At 34.0% G+C, this 16,102-nt stretch overlaps 1 protein-coding gene across 4 annotated transcripts in view; it reads left to right on the top strand.

Annotated features, from left to right (window-relative positions):
* LOC115443804 (tyrosine-protein kinase Src64B) overlaps positions 1-16,102 on the top strand; it is a 102,563-nt gene that overhangs the window by 37,239 nt on the left and 49,222 nt on the right. The window contains exon 2 of one of the 4 annotated variants that reach the window (XM_030169374.2): positions 2,402-2,432. The exons of the other annotated variants lie outside the window; for them this stretch is intronic. The gene's annotated coding sequence lies outside the window, so the exon portion shown is untranslated. The remainder of the gene's footprint in view (positions 1-2,401; positions 2,433-16,102) is intronic. 4 annotated transcript variants of the gene reach the window in all.

Genomic DNA, 16,102 nt, shown 5'->3' with positions numbered 1-16,102 from the left:
GAGGTATCGCCTTAATTAGTATTTCGCAGCTGACGGGCAGTCATTTCAATTATATGTTGAAAAACACGTGTTGTTATTTCGGAAATGTTTTTACCGATTGGTACTTTGGTTTGGACCAGACGGCTATTAACGTAATCTCTTGTATCACTGCACTCTAATAAAATGGTAGCCTAAATAGGATTACTGGTAGGCACGTCCTTTCGATATCGATTAACTGAAATATCGATTAATTGATTTTTAGTATCGATCATGATAGACTTAGTAAAAAAAATGTTCTCCAACAGTATTTGTTTAGATGAACTTGATGATTTTGGTGTTTCCTCTTTAATTCCGAGATCAGTTTGCCTATATTGAGTTTTGTAATTGCTTTTTCTACGAAGGAGACAATTTTTTGCAACTATAATAAAATTAGAATCTATAATCAGATAATCGATCTAATAGAAATCTTGTAAAGATGAATCTAGTCGATTCTATCGTCGATTTTTGCTCCAAAGAATAGACATCCCTAATCACCGTTGATGGCACGATTAATGCCTATGCGGGCCGCTATATAGCTCATAAAAATCTATTTATAGGCACACCTCCATTGTATTTGGTTTATTTCTTTAACATGTTTCTCTTAAGTAATTTCAGTTTCATCACTCAATACAATCTTGTTACTTTTGTATACAATTTCGTAAATATTTGGCTTCGGGCCTCCGTATTTTATATTTATAATTTTGAATAGATTAAAGAGAAGTATGTTCAGTTATTTTCAATTATTTAGGGCTGGCAGCGACACGACTCAGTCTGAAATTACGCTTGATATCTCGCTCTAAGTAATTAGCAGTGTGTGACCCTTTTCTCAAGACTAAAAGCATTGACCCAACGTCTAGCTGCTTACGCCTACCTAAGTTTCAATGCAATTACGATTTATACTTCGATATATTTGCACGAATAGAACAAATTTATAGATTATACGCATTAATCATTACTTTCAAAAATATATTCAATAAATCCGTTGTATAAACTTAACAACCCACTGTTAGGGAGACCACTTACTGGACTCGTTGAAAACATAAAACCATTACGTGTTAAACTTAACTACCGGATCCACGCAACGTAAAAACCAAATATTTTATAGTGCAACGTGTATGGAATTAAAATATCTGTGATAAATCAGAGTGAAGCGGACCGATGCTGAGAGGGTTCGCCTTACCATACATCATTTCGAATGCGACATCAAAGGGCTCTGTCGATCCAGCTATTTAAACGAAGCCGGTTTACAGTGACTACTCATTAATTGACATTCCCAGTAATGATGATTGAAATGTGAACTCTGATGCAGATGACAAAAATAGTCGAGATAAATAAAGACTTTAGGGGACGAACACGTTCACAGTTTTACATTATGGAGAATAAACCGGGAGAGATTTGAATATTGATACCCACGCGCCGGAAGCAAGGCTATGTTTCGAGCCATAAAACTAAAGACTTCAACCGTGCCTTAGTAAAACACCATAAAGTTGGAACGGCGGTCGACGGTGTTTGTCGTGCGCTGACCTCACCGGAGTGGCCGTTAACCGAAATGAACTTATCATCGATCGAATCGATTACCCGACTCGATTTGAAACACCTTAGCGTCGAAGCTTTTCACTCGATAATGCGACGATTAAACAAAGCGATATTATCGTAAACGTGGTTGCCCAAACAATGAGCGGTCCTTCAAAGCTATTAAATGAACTTACACAATCTTTTTGTTGTTTTCTAGCGTAAGGTTATTTACTCGATCGATTGTAACTGTAGTTCGATAGCGGGACGGTTTCGTAAGCTTATCTACTTGGAAGCATCTAGCCGTGTTTTGCGTTGTCTTCGACTTGTGTTTTGTAGTGTTAATTAGCCGTTTGCGTGAACATTTTTGCAAGCCGCATGCTAATTTCATAAACTCATTGGCTAATTGTCCGTTGTCGTCTTGGGAAACTGTTTGAAATTGTATTTTACATGGTTACAAATGTTTTCAATTATTATTGCGTTATTTGATTTTTCATAAATTTTAAAGTCTACAATTTGTATATTCAATATTATGTTAAGCATATTTAACTGTTCTCATGCGCCATTTCTCGTTGTATGAATAAATAAGTTCCAACAAGTATGTCGGTCATAGTCACATGCACAATACATGCCATACATTTCCAACTTTACCCGCAATCTCAGTTTTATTCAATTATTAACAGAAAATTATCGTGTTTGTTGTTATATAACTAGAACGGTCATCTGCTAACGACATTAGTATGCATAAGTACACGTTTCATACACCGTTAACCATCTTAAAATCACCAATTTAATACCATAAAACGACCATTGTACTATAATTTACACTTGAATGTGATACAGATATTAATCTATCGTCATATTGTTTCAGGTAGGGGAAATGTAAACTACTTTTGCGTCTGGTAAGACATGGATTTTCAACGGATGGATGAGTTGGAAACGCAATGTTGCTATGGGCAATGACTAGTGTTCGAACTCGGACGTATTTAGACGTCTTGGGGCATTGATTTTATTACTACTATATTTTTATAGTATTGAAGAAAATACAGTATCAATACAATAAAATAATATGTTTTGAATTGGATAAATGCTTTTGTCGGAAAATATGTTTTAGAGTATAGCAGTGAACTGATTTTTTTAGTTACAAATAATCACTTATTTCGTAAATAATTAGGTACCGTGTTTCCTATGAGTTATAAACGTTGTTATATAATTTTTCACTATCGATACTGCTGTGAATACATTACTTTTTTGTCAGCCGTAAAGTTCAGAAACTATTTTTAAGTTCAGTTCAATTTTTCGACATATTTTCTGTTTTTCTATGCCTATAAGTTATAATAAAAATACATGCTACAAGTATTTTCTACCAAATTGAATTAAATTATTATTTAAAGGAGTTTAAGATACTTATTAATGCAACAATGAATATATTTCACATTTCTAACGCGATAAGTTTACTGCTAAGTGGTGTTCTAAGAATTATACATTTTCAAGCATATAGTAATTATAATATACTTTATGGTTTCACTCGTTTTTGTTCGACATTTTATCTGCTTTGTAAAGTTTGTCTGTTGTTTATTATAACATTTTTAAAAATGAACTGTATTTTTTTGCTATGTTACATTTGGTATTATAGTTTTATACTCCAGATTTGATTTAGCTATTTACATTGATAAATATTTTGGAAGTACGGCAAGGTTAGTCCAAAATTGCCATAATTATTTTTTGTACTTCAGATTTTAATGTAATACGTGTTTAAAATATATTATCTCTTAAAACCATTTTCTAGAACGAAACATCGAAGAAATACCCGGTACGTCAGTTGTAATTTAGTAAGATTACTCTGACGTAATTATGCGTCAAGAGTTAAATTGAACGTGCTATGACGTCAGAAACGAACCATTGTATAAGACCAGTAAAACATTTTCGTAATATCTATGAGGTATATTGAAAGTTTAACAAATATCCAGCAATTACACGCGGCTATACAAAATCTATTAAATATTGCAATATAATGCAATAAAAGGTGTTAGTGAGAGCATGCACACGTCACGCCTTATCAAAAGCGTTTACGTGTGTTTGAAAAACCTCGGATCAAGGTTTTTAATTAAACAAAAAAGTAAAAGGAGAACTTTCACGCTTTTCAGTCGAGTTAACGAACCGTCGGCGAAACGTAATTATCATTTAGACTAGGATTAAATACGTTCCTTTTTTGGCTTTTGGGGATTATATTTGTAGTGTTTTGAACTTATTGCTTTCTTGGTTCGTGTATAGCAAGGTCGGTAGGTCCCAATCCTGCGATTCTAACTTATCAAATGTTTATATATGATTTATTCATTGGCAACGCACTGTATTTCTTATTCAGCGGCTCATATAAGTCTGTACCACGAAGCTGATGTGTTAGTATGTGTAAAAAGGGCGTATCTTATATCTACTGATCCGATATACACTGTATTGTTTAAGAATTAAGAATTCAGTCCACTTTGTATGCCTGATGTGTATCGATGGTTCATTGAACTACCTTCACACTGTGAGAGTTAATTTTTATTAGCATTTAAGTAACGTGCTTTCAATCTTAAGTGTTAAGTTTTTTAACCGTTTGTTGGACTGATCACGCACTAATTAAATGAGCTATTTAGTAGGCTGTGTACCTTTAAGTAATTAACATGTTAAGTGACCTTTAATTCCGCTACCGTGTTTTTTTGTTTATTTATAATTATTTTTAGAGGAATCTGCTTGAGGACCAATAGGCAGGGATAAATATATCTACATTCAAGTACATTTGCTAAAGTTTTATTATTTTAATTTAAAATTTCAACGGTTAATCATGAATAATTCTGTACACATTTTTAATTAAAAACAAAATCATCTGCGTTAATCCAGTATTTTAATATTCCAATGTCAAAGGTCTTTGTTTCGAAATACGGAAAATTCTAGAGTTTAGATTATATCACGATTGAATTTGTGAAAATTTTGAACCTTGCGTGTGTAAAATAGCTGTAATTAGTAAATATCATAAATATACTTCATTATAATATTTGATTAATGTTAATAAATAAGTTCCTAATGCGGCATGACTGCTAAACGTCAATGCGTCCACAACTTAGGACTACAAAGTTTGTTCCGCAAAAAGTAAAGAATAAGGAAGTATCGGTAACGTAGATCAATTTGGTAAGTGACAATTCAAACAGATTGGACGATGATTTATTACACTTTGATTTCTACGGACGGACAAACATTGTTACTAAAGTTAAGAGTCACTACCAATTTGGAAAAAAGTTTTCGACTGTGAGCAGGTTGTGATAATTTTATCTTATATTATCTTTGGTTAAGAATTATGTAAGACAGAGTTTCCCAAACTTTTTTTTCTCATATACCACTTTACAAAATTTTACTGGTTCTGGTGGACTCACTGCAGCAAAATTTCTACCATATTTCTAAAATTCAACAACATTTATGAAGATTAAATCTAACTATGCAAATCTCAAAACGTTGTACTGAATATAGATTATTCAAGTTTTTACATGTAACAGTCACAAAGCTTCTTAAAATTTTATTTGCCTACATTGGTAGGTGAAATCAACTAACATTTTAGTTCGTAACTATGAAAACCAGATAAAATTTTTGTGGACCCCCGCTTACGAATTGTGAACCTCAATTTTTTGGTCACGCCAACGTAGACCCCTGTCTAGTCTCGCGTGGACCCTTGGGAGTTCACCTGGGGGCCCACCTGGACCACTTTGGGAATCAATGAAGTAGAGTAAAAAATTATAATTATTTTTAGTAGACTTCGATTGGCTAAGCATTACGATACTGTTACTTGTCAAAGTAATCATTCTAAAAATTGGCATTACATTCTCTCTTTACTTTAACGGCACCTTTTTACTTTTAAGGGTCTCAAGTCAATGGATCTTATTCCCTTATGATAAATATTTAATAATTTGAACTGCGAACAAAGAACGAACGACAAAGTAGTGTTGGAAGCTGGGTTAATAACACCACATTAGTTCGACAAGGTGTATGAAAGGCTGTCAGTATTGACAATGGCACAGGCGCCCCGCAGGGTGGTTGCGATTTAATTGGTATTATTACGCAACCCGCCGGCTATTAGGTTGTCATGGCAATAAGAGGTTTGCTCGTGAATGCAGTCGGGTTTGTTCTCATGAATAGTTAGGGACGTGCCAATACTGTAAGGAAAGTGAATCTAGTTGATGTTTAAAGAAATTGTAATCGATTTCGTAGTTTTTGTTCCAAATAGTGTTTATAGTCTATACTGGATTTATCAAAGTCTACTAATACTGGCTTGCATGAAAGTTTTCCGGGATAAAGGTCCCGCTATATGTTGTCCCGATATACATAACAAATAACTTATGTCCTTCTCAGGGTCTCAAACTATCTTCATACTGAATTTCATCGAAATCTGTTGGGTAGTTTTTGAGTTTATCGGTTTTGACAGACAGACACAGAGAGCACGATTTTTTTTTTTATAATAATCTTTATTAGGTACAAAACATACATGAAATAAGTACGAAATATGGTCGCTAACTGCAACTGCAAACTATCTTTTATAATATGTAAGGATATTGATAATCGATTCATGATTACTTCTCTTTTATTTAGGTTTTGAACAGAAAACTGTAAACAGTGGTTGTATTAATACCCCAATAAAAATATACGAGGAAACTAGTTCTCTGATATTGCACTTTGATATTCGAGCACTCTTCAGGAGTAATGATTCGAATAGGTATATAACATCATCGACATATCTCTGATAAATACTTCACTCGATAGTGTACCGAACATATGTTGGAAATGTAATAATATCGAGATTCAATATGTTATTACAGAACCCTATGAAGGTTTATGGATGGCAGTGATAGAGATATGATTATACTATACTTTATGACGTAGTACTTGGAACACATATTTGCGAATTCCCGAGAATATAACCAAACCTAGATAAAATATTGTCTTTTACTTTCTTTCATGTCGTCCAGTCGCATTTATTTATGTTATTGTTTGTATGTGTTTGTATTTTACTTCTCGTCAAAATACTTGTTCAAAAATTATAAGTAAAATATTCTACATCAAAGTGCGGAAGCCAGTCAATGCGTATAATTAAGGTAAAAACAAAATTTTATTTATAAGTTCACATCGTCACTTACTGTTGTAAAAATCTAGATTATCTAATTTAAAAAAAAGCAATTTAAATGTTATAACCGTGGGAACTGTTCATAAAATTGGAACATTTTCTCTCTATAAAACTCGGGCGTTCAATCATAATTTGGTAAAATATCAAACGTGTTTCGAAAGTAAACTTGGAGTTGTATTACATTTTCGTCATAGATAGGAGAATTTTATGACTAGCTTATTAGTAATTTGTTAAGGGATGAATGCGTAGCGTAGTAAAGCTTGGACTGGTTCGTATTGTGACAGGAAAGAAAGAAGTATATCATAGCAAATCTCATAAATTTATCCATCGACCGTCTGTGATTTGATATCCGAGTTTATTTTTTCTTACTCCACCTATTTGCCATTTTTATCGTAATTTACTATATCCATAAAAAGATTGTATTTATAACCTTATTTTATTAGAAAGAAATATGAGTTTCCGTTGTCTATGGATAACCTGTATTCGAAATTCGAACTCGCGTCACGCCAGTGCTGTCGCATTTTATATCAACTACCCTCTTTCATATTAATGTTAGTGAATATCTTTGTTTCACGAACATTCACATTCGCGCCACAAAGATAGGGTGGGGAACTGTTAGGGTTTCAGAAAACCCAACGGGTTTAACGTAAGATGAGACGCGGGGGGAGCATTCCATATTGCTTCTTCCATCATACTTATACGTGATTGGCACGATTTATAACTTTATTACGAACCGTCAAATGTTTCTAGGAATGGTAAGAAAATACTGTTTTTCGGCGAATAAATTGACATCGGTTTTATCCTAAATGTAAAGTTTGCGTGGAGTTTTGTACCTTACGGAAAGTTATTAAGAAATCAACTTAACCTTAAAACCATAAACCACTACTTATTACACTAATCACTGAACCGACTGATATTCCTTGTTCTAAAATAGAACATGATGCGCGAAATTTAAATCACCTTTTTGCATTTTGTGGTATCAAACCCATTGTATGTAATTTATATTCAAGTTCTCACTAGTGTTATCGATTTTTGTATTCATGACACAGAATTCTAATGCCAGATCAGAGCTGTACGCGTGACGTGTGTTTATTTAATATTCTTTATTGCAACGTGTAAAAAGACTATAATACGAATCCCATGGGAGCCGTTCCATTCCGTTAATCAGGAAGTCGATATATTAATCATATAGGGGACGAAATTGTGAAGCCAGCAGCGCGGTTTGTTTACAAACTGATGTAATGCAAGCTCATTGTGCCGGTCTGAGCTATCTGATTTCGAGTTTCGACGTCATAGGACGTTTAAGTAACAATTGTAAGGTGAATGTACCTGTTATGGACGGTACGCAACATTGACCTATATAGGACTCTTATTTTTGCAAGCATTTATATTATAATGATTTATTACTTTTACGCGAATGTTAAACATTAAAATAAAACTAATCTGCTGCAAATCTGGGAAAGATCGGTAGAAAATTAAAATATAAAATCCGCAAAATAGGTTTATTTCAATACACATTTCATATTCGTATGGCTATATTATTTCTTCTAAATATATTTACCTGATAGTTTATTCTCATATAATTTTACCTCGATGGTATAACACTGCAAAAAAATCGAACACCAATATTCACAATAAAATATTATTTACTAATTAATAGGTTTAAATATGGATTTACATGAGGAACATATTTAATTAAATTAATATGAAATATTACTACATTTCGATATTTTTACCCTTTTGTTTAGTTTAATATGAATTTTATTATGGTGAACAATGATTGTTTGCACGGATGGGAACTTCATATGACGTCAGTGGACAGTACAATCATCTAAACATGGACGACAATCATCGTGGTTCTAGATCGACTTCTATTAGCAGACAATAGCATAGACATTTCAAATGTCATGGTTATTAGGAAACGAAATATAGAAGAACATACCTAATTCCATCCTGTTACGCGTTAAAATGTAGAAATCAATACAAAAACACAATAGTAATTTGATTTAAAAATAAAATTTTAAACAATCTAATTTACTTCATTAATATTGAATTAGTAATAGAATACGATTTCTCCTTTCTTGGATTCCGACAGCGACGGGATATCACGTCGTACGGAAATCTTCCTATACTCTAGACGTATCATGCCGTTTTAATAAAATCGTTGCTGTATACAGAAAATGATTGACGCGAACTTCCTTCCAATGCGAAGTCGCACACGTCTGTTTCACATAGGAAATACATTTTGATGTTGAATGATTAATTATGTTTTAATGTTTATTAGTTCAAACATCGTTTTATTTTATTTTTAACCTGGTACAGAAGTTATATTGACCTTCGTAGTTAGTTGTTTATGTATACAATTTTTTTACAACAATATGGGATACGTAGAAAAGGTAAGACTTTATAAATGTGGAGTTAGAATTTCTGTTAATATATAAATGGCAAAGCTACGACAAGAAATTCTATGAAAGTAAATCTTACATCAAATTATGCACACAACACGTAGTAAGTAACAAATACTATTTAGATCACATAGCAGCTTGATGTTTATCAATGAAATGTGCGTAAGTGACGATTATTTAATAAATATTAATTATACTTAGTAAAAACTATTAAGTGATATAAATTGACTAATGGACGCTAAAAAATCAAAATTATGAATGAACGTAACTTGATCAAAAATGACCTTTCTTTAGGGATAATTTTATGACATGAGATTTTTTTGGTCATATTACATGTTCACTAACGGAAATAGATAATGCTATTGTTTTCTTAATTAAAATCTAGTGGTGTATAGTTTAAATGTATCAACGAACAAGGATATCAACAAAAATATGCTATAAGGAACTAGATCCTTCACCAACAAAGCCCGGCTTGTTATCGATTACATAAACTGACCCGCTTCGAAAATAGAATCTGTAGTTTTGTTTTCCGGCGGGATACCTGCTTGGCTCGCTAAGATATTTTAAAATTTGCCAGCATTGATACATACATAGTATCACGCCTCTATCCCATTGGGGTAGGCAGTGACTATGGATTGCCACTTTGCACGATTCTGGCATACTTCTCGCGCTTCCTCCACCTTCATTAATCTTTTCATGCGTTCCCGCCGGTTACGTATACTTTTGACCTGACTTTTAATGTCAGGTATCTGACATTCGAAGGTTCGGTGCAGTCGACCCCTACCGGCTCTTCCATCCACATTCGCCTTAAAGACCCTCTTTGTCAGCTTCTTATCATCCATCCTCTCCAAATTCCCAAACCACCTTAGCATTGTATAACCAGCATTGATTTTTATTATAAAGATGCTAAGATAAGTTTTGTTATAAAATCAACACGAGACTAATCATACACCAAGCAATATAAATGTTTTGAACAACGCGTTATAAATATTAATATCCTCCCCAATTCCGCAGACCATTATTCATACTCGACTCGTAAAGACAGCGCTCCGACGGGCTAGACTAAAAATACGGTTTGCAATTGATTATCAAGTTCAGGGACCTAGTAATGCGTTGACTGCCGCACGGTCTAGAACAGGGGGCAACCACCGTCCAATGGCTCGAAATAACACAAATTATATGTATAAAACATAATTGGCACGCGGTAGAGTTTCAAACGCAGAGCTGAGCTCTATCGTCACAACATTGACCTCTATAGAAAGAAACAAAACGATTGTGCGGTTAACAAGCGGTTTTTCCGAGTTTATCAATATATTTTTATGTAATAAAAATTTGAAGTTCGCGAGTAAGCCTGTGATGTTGAATTATCAAAAGTTTGGAAGAAGTACAGGTCGCAAGATCTTTATCTCTCCCATGCTTTTCTACATGTATTTACTTAGAAGGCTAGCAAGAGGAAACGACGACTTAATGTTTACAAATAAGTTGTTGAAAAAGTATGGAATAAGCAATCAAAATTGAAAGCCAATCAATTCGACAAAGGCGTTACTTCTGTTGCATGTGTATCCTATATGTATTATGTCTGTATCATTGTATTTCGGACATTTCATATCTGCCTTATTTCTAAAGTATAACTTACATTTCAATACTTTTCGTGTCTTCAACATCTGTTTGTTTTTATTGTGTTTGGTGTATTTCGAGATTTTTCCTTGTTCAGTAGTTTATTTAAAGCTGTTGCTGCGGATAGTCCGTGATTTATTACTTGTGACGTTAATATATATTTTAATTCCAGTGATAATTACATTTGCGATTACATTTTTTGTTGTGGATTAATTTTGTTGACAAAACAAAAGGAAGTTCTCAACGATTACCACAATATCATTTTTATCGAAGTATTTAAATTATTTCAGCACATTAGAATAACCCGAGATTACGATCGAAATGAGTGTTCAGTGAAGAACTCCTAGCCCTTAAACTGCATTTCGAATCGTATGATCATCCGTAGAAATTGTCCCATAACTATAAACAAGCTTGATGTCAGCAATGTGAAAACAATCATCGCGCGACAATGGCCGCTTCTTGGTCATACACGGGCGTATCTCATATCGAGAATTCCTCGTAAACTGTTCAAGAATGTCCGACACTATAAACGGCACTTCAGTTATTTGCAGTGATTCCAGATGTTTGAACGAGGGGAGATGAAATTGTACCAAATATTGCATCCATATTGCAAGCTAGGGCGCTTCACGATGACAATAAAGTTCCGCCGTAAAGCGCGTCGAATTGGAATATTGATTTGATCAAATATTTGGCTAATCATGTTTGGCAGTATGTTATAATGAATTGTAATTATCGAACGTAATTTGTTATTGAAAGCAGTATCAGTTGCGGGGGCGTGGAATTCAATTCTATTGCTACTCATTGGTAGTTACTAGCTTACACATTTTAGATGCCAGGAGATAGGTTATCAAAAATCTGTGATTATTTTTCTTTTTCTTCAATAACATGTTTTGTACTTAAAGTATCATTAAGCAACCCTATTTAAAATTAGTTGACGACTATGTACGTAATTATGTCTCTCAAAACCCAGCCAGACAAAAGCCTCATAAAAAAGTCGAGATTGACCAAGATTCGTAAAACTTATATTTTTTACTGTCCCCAGCTGCTGCTTGATTAAATTCGACTCACCTGTTCCATTAAGTGCAGAAAGGTCAGGACCCCAGTCCAAGTATGAAGTAGCATTATAGCTGGGTTGGGAACTGGCGTGCCGTCGCGAAGCTGTGTAATTGAGCGTATGATACGGGGCTCGCTAGCCGGCTGTGTCCAGTCTGTGGGAACGGTTTTGACAGGGCTGGCTGGCCTGAGTTTACTTCGTCTTTGGGAGTTACGCCCTTCGATACAACTGGCTGGAATATTTGAATTTCGAAACTGATAAAATGAAAACAACTTTGATTTGAAAACGAACGAACGATGAAAGATTTGATTTGAATTTAGAACGTTGTTGATACTGCTCTGCGTGGGACAACAAACCAATAAAAACCGACTTTAAAATTATTACAATTCAATAAATAATTGAACTTTATATGGTATTAAGAATTTATTAATACACAACCTATGTAATATTCATTCCAATGCATGTTTTAATGTTTATTGCACACTAAATATATTTTTGGAAGCGGTTCTTAATTTAAAGTATATATATATATATATATATATATATATATATATATATATATATATATATATATATATATATATATATATATTCGTGTATTTACTTAGTTTATCTAAAAAAATATTTGTTTTTTTTTTATTTGAACCCAACACAAATAGAATCATTATAAACCTCTTTGATTTTAAAAAGTTTTCCTCTGCATCTTTCTATGCCAATATTATTAAAATGAGATCATTCCGAATCCATACGAAATGGAACGCAAAAAGCAAGGTTAAATTGGACCAGAGGGTAAAAAATTGTACATCATTTTTTTACAGCGAATAAACAACCTTTCTTTCTTTAAAGTCTGATGAAAAAATATCTAATTAAATTACATACCAATTCAAATTTAAAATACAAGGTTTGTATTTAACCCAAATTCATCCTACGTGTTTAGGCAAACATTAGTTGATACTTGTTATTTAGTAACATTACCTTCACTATTACATTATTAATGAGGCAATATTCTTAGAACTGTCAAATTGGTTTACTCAGATTGTTACACTGATTGACGATTAACTAGAAGCGAATATAGATATCACTTGATAATCGTATTTTGATGTTGTAACACGCATTATCTGTTAATAATTGATGTAAAACATTATCGTTATCAAATCTGTGCTAAGTGCAGGCTTTGTACGTGGAAATTTTGTTTGAAATTTTGTCACATTTCGAATGTTTGTATTGAGATGAAATCCTAACCAAACATTGGCTTTGCACGACCATCCTTTTGCTTGTCGTACGATTTTAGATCCCTTTTTCTAATGTTAGCATAGTCGCAACCGATATACAGCCGGCAAATAAACAATAAGATAAAAATCGATTAGAAAAGGAGGTAGTCGGAATGATAAGAGATAGAGTAAATAAGTAAAAATAGCGTAGACATTACAAAGCTTTCGTTTCCATTCGTTTTTGTCCAAACTTTTGAATTTATCTCATGTGTTCATTTGTTTTTAAAGTTGTCGAGCAATTATAAATAGTGATAACTCAAATAGGCCCTTATTTATATCATAATTAAATCGTAACTGAATTAGCACCTTATTTGTCGAAATTAAAGCGTATTCATACAAAACATAAGTTACACTTTCTACACGAACAAGCGAATCTCACGTAACACCTATTCAATATACTGTGATCATATTTTAAAGTATTATAGGGCTATAAAAGATGTTCTCAAATATAGCGATAACCCTGCAAAGTACACGTGTGCACGTAAATCGTTATGGGACGTCGCATATCACGGCGCGGTGTGTGGTCAACCTACAGCTGCGCTTGTGTCGCAAACTGTACAACAGGCCCTTATTCTGTATGATAGTGTAAACGCGTAACGCGGCCTTGTCGTGTTATCTTCGTGAAATGTGCGTGGAATGGTTTTCTGTAAGCCAATTTCTATAGCCCTAAACATGATTCGTTGTGTTACGTTCTTGTTACGTACTGTCAAAATAACGTGCGGGATAGAGAATAAGGCCCACACGTTAATATAAGAACACGTTTAATCACAAGACTTGTGTCCATAATGGGTTGTTTAGGGTTAACAAATTTTCACATGTGCGCTTAGTGGGAGGTGCTTAGGCGTAGTTATACGTTGAAAGCGGATAGGCTAATCGTAAATTTACTTTAATTAGTTTAGTATTGGACGTTAGAGGGGGTTAAAATGAAATAAAAATTTGGTAGTGAAGGAAGTAAGTGTCTATGGCATAATCTACAATATGGCATTCTTGGGTAAGGTCAGACACCCCTATTCCGTCTACGAGGTCCTATCCATCTTTTTACAATTACGGACGATCTAATAGAGGGACAGCTTTGATAGCCGTATAGGTAAAATAGTAAAAATATCCCCTAATTACCTATACGTTTAAATAATCCTGACCTTCGACTAGAATGTCCGTAATTGCAAAAAGACTTATTCACCCACGGAGACGTAATAGGGTCTATTAACCTTGTATCATTTTTACGCTAAAATTATCATCTTGTCCATCTTTATTTATTCCAGAGTTGAGGTAATGTTCAAATTTACGCAAACACAATATCACGAATTTATCCCCGAAAGGGGTATGCAGGGGCGCAACCAAGGCGCCCACTTTTCGCCAAGTGTGTTCCGTCCCATGATGTGATAGGGGGCGAGCCTATCGCCATGTCGGGCACAAATTCCAGACTCCGGGCTGATACTAAGGAGAAAAACCCAAACATCACTTTGCCCGACCCGGGATTCGAATCCAGGATCTCAGAGCACTACCGCATCGCGCATGCAATACAACTACGCCACCGAGGCAGTCCATATTTCAACCCACAATATTAATATAAAGTTCTATCATTTTCGCACTCTTATACTCAAAGATATAACACACCACTACGTTCTAAAAGTACCGTCGTAATTAAAAATATAAATCATGCTAGTTATATAATACAGGAACATATATTTTACGATAATGTTGAAGATTCCTCAGACTGTCACGCTCGGCATAATTATGCAGGCAGAAGTCACGTACCAAAGAATCATTATGCAAAAGTTACAAGCGAACTCCGATGAGGTATAGTTACATCTCAAAAATATTAGATATGAAATATGGCGTATATTAAAAAAATAATTGCGAAAAAATTACTTTAAGAGCTTATAAGTAAATCACAGAAGATCGTCAAGACAAAGAAATACCGTATTTAATAGATCAAATTCGTTATAAGAAATGTTAAATAATTTTGAAAAGAAATAGTAAATTTCATCATATACGACTACTTTCTTGCGAAAGTTATTTTATGTATAACATAGCTTACTTTACTCTTCTTAATTTGTTCTTAAGCTTAAGGTGGATGATTAATGCGAAACTGTATCAGGATATTAATCAATCTGGATCAACAGAGCATGTTGATTAAGATTAAATGGCTTTTCTCGAATAAACTTGGCCGTGGTTATCGATACTGAAGTAATACTTAAGGAAAATTTGTTTGTAAGTATTGAAAATAATTTATCAGATTATAGTTACGAATATTCTGTCTATAAGTGTAAATGATGCCGAGTAGACATTGAAACACTTTATTAACACTATTTTAATAAATACCATCTACTTATAATAATAATAATAAGTCATACTACTTGCAAACTTCTCCGGAAATTTTTTACCATACACCGTTTGGCCAAAAGCCCGCGAAGGGATTTAATTTCGCCATTAAATAGTAGAAAAATATCAGCCCTGTATTATATACTGTCCCACTGCTGGGCACAGGAATCGAAATAAACGAATCACATGATCATTGGTACCCTGGTTAGGATCAAAACTGTAGTAACTAGCTTGGCGGCTGCTTTGATGAGTCCACACAAATCTTGCTTTATTATGTAGAATTCCACTGACAACGTGCTTTGCTATTTACATCTTTCTGGGCCCTTATTCTGTATGATAGTGTAAACGCGTAACGCGGCCGTGTCATGTTATCTTCGAGAAATGTGCGTGGAATGGTATTCTGTAAGCCAAATTTCTATAGTACTAAACATGATGGGTTGTGTTACGTGGTTGTTACGCACTGTCAAAATAACGTGCGGGATAGAGAATAAGGCCCCTGTACATTTAATGATGAGTTATTGATATTGTTTTTAGTTGTAAGTTTTGTTGTACATTACTTTTGATCTGTCTAGCAACTTTTTTATATGAGTACAGCAAATTGACCCCAGTGCACCTAATGATAAGTGGAGTGGAGTCCAATAGAAAGTCGACTGACGAGAGATGATTACCCCTCGGCAGTCGACACAATTATGCCGGTTGGAATTGCATATACACAGGCTGATCTCAGGCGACATACTTACGTGGCCCA

The sequence above is a fragment of the Manduca sexta genome, chromosome 15, assembly GCF_014839805.1.
Source record: "Manduca sexta isolate Smith_Timp_Sample1 chromosome 15, JHU_Msex_v1.0, whole genome shotgun sequence".
Lineage (NCBI taxonomy): Eukaryota > Metazoa > Arthropoda > Insecta > Lepidoptera > Sphingidae > Manduca > Manduca sexta.
Note: the sequence above shows the minus strand (reverse complement) of the source record. Positions and strands in the feature narration are given on the sequence as shown.